At 34.0% G+C, this 2029-nt stretch overlaps 1 long non-coding RNA gene across 1 annotated transcript; it reads right to left on the bottom strand.

Moving 5' to 3' along the window:
- Nucleotides 1-296: 296 nt before the first annotated feature.
- LOC149562817 (uncharacterized) lies at nucleotides 297-805 on the bottom strand. Its single transcript, XR_016363524.1, has 2 exons — nucleotides 701-805; nucleotides 297-504 (listed from the first exon to the last, which is right to left on the bottom strand). It is a non-coding gene; the product is annotated as an uncharacterized LOC149562817 (long non-coding RNA).
- Between the last annotated feature and the right edge of the window lie 1224 nt (nucleotides 806-2029).

Genomic DNA, 2029 nt, shown 5'->3' with positions numbered 1-2029 from the left:
CTCTATTTGAAAGTAAACAAATTTGCAAGCCTTAAAAACATGGAGTGGTCATGATATATGCAAGAAAATATTATAGCAAAGCATGAGAAAACATGAAGATGAATCAATATACAATAGTCAACGATTGATTTACTGAAGATGCCCTGTTCTTGTGGAATCCATTTACAAGACATGGCCGTAAGTTTGCAGGTACAAGATTCAGATTAAATGATGCTTGTCCTCTACTAATGAAAGGCATGATCTCTTACAAGCAAAAAAATATCCAACATGATTTAGTCTTATGACATGCTACACACTTATGCATGAAAATATGATCTCTTTATTGTTATTTTTGTTGCTGACCCAAAATAGAGCAGCACCTGGATGGTCCAAGCTACATAGAATTACATTACAGGCTGCCAGGGGTCTAGTATATCTTCACAATGGCCTGCAACCGCCCATCTTTCTGACTTTGGGTTTCATGATCTCATGAATCAAAGTTAGCTAGCACCCGAACTCTTGAATCTGAAGAGCCCAGACACAAAAACAGATAATTTTTCTTGAAATTCTGATTGGGAGAAGACCAGATGAAATGGATTCATCCAATCAAATTTCCATCCGCTTCTTAGCCTAATACGGTCTCCATTCGACCACCAGCTTTTAAATTAAAACATCTACACCATCTGGCTAAAATATTCATTTTGTCAAACAGTTTACGTACCTTGTCTATGGTTTCAACATCTTTATCGTATTTGTTCAACTTGTTCCTAAGCCTTCCTTTAACATCACAAATCCACTTCTACTCTACAAACAACATCACCACGCGTTAACTCTGACAGAAATCTCAACGCCTTCCTCAACATCACAAATCCACTTCTACTCTGCAAAAAACATCACCACTCGTTAACTTTGAAAAAGAAATCTCAACTTTTCTTAGTGTCTTCTTGTATACCTGAATGTTTCAAGCACATCAGTTGGAGATGGAACTTTTGAAAGGAGAAGGTTACTTCAAGGAAACAACGACGTATATTGTATCAATACTTTCTCATGGTGGTCATTCTATCCTTATCATTCTTGGTGAAAGATGCAGGTGTGCCAGTGAAGGAGGATAGTGGTATCAAACAGCTCTGTGGCCTCTCTCCTCTGCACATCAAGCGGGCCTCTCTAAGGAAATTGTAGTTGCAGCTCACTGTCTATCATCGCACAATGGAAGCAGCGTGGTGTCCATTTCTTCCAGATGGGAAACCCTAGGAAATAGATGAAATTTCAAACAATGTGCAAGCTGAAATGATAAACGACCATGAATGACCAATTGTAGATGCCAAAAAGTGACTGAAATAATGGTTATTAACGTATCTAAACTATTTTTAGTCAATACAAATGTGGGATGCCTGTATGCAACCTTATAATTAATTATAAATGTCATTGCAACAGCAGAAATAAAGGGTTTAACAAGAAGAAGGGAATGTTTACAGCTGACAACTACTTTTTCATGTCTACCATTGGTCCCCCATCTTTGATCTGTTGTGTTGAAAATTTGAACAAGTTAGGACTACAACTAAGTCAATAACTTCAATATATTGTAGAAAATTAAACTCTCATTATCATTTCAACCATCAAATAGTGTTATAGAATGTGTAGCATGTATAGAGGATGAACCCGACCACTATCTATAGCATAATATAAGAGGTATTTAGAAACAAGTATTCTAGTTAAAAATGCCGCCCATGATCCTCTTATTAGTGTTGCCACTTCTATTATAATTTATTTATTTTTATTTAAAGTCTTGTAATACTTATTTTCTTATTCCAATAAAAAGACAAAAAAAACTTACCAATTAATCATTTGCAAAATGGCTCCAAGTAATATTGTATTGTTTTTATAATTAATATGATACACATTCTATTATTTTATTATTTTGATATTAAATTATTATATATCTTTCAAGTTATTAGCCGTTACATATAAAAATGCAATCTTAAATTTATCATTGCATAACAATTGTAATCAATCAATATATATTTTTAAATAAAAACAAACCAATATAATT

The sequence above is a fragment of the Cupressus sempervirens genome, chromosome 4, assembly GCF_028749045.1.
Source record: "Cupressus sempervirens isolate cs-2001-9-10 chromosome 4, ASM2874904v1, whole genome shotgun sequence".
Taxonomy (NCBI): domain Eukaryota; kingdom Viridiplantae; phylum Streptophyta; class Pinopsida; order Cupressales; family Cupressaceae; genus Cupressus; species Cupressus sempervirens.
The sequence above is the reverse complement of the archived record's forward strand: the minus strand, read 5'-3'. Positions and strand labels throughout refer to the sequence as shown.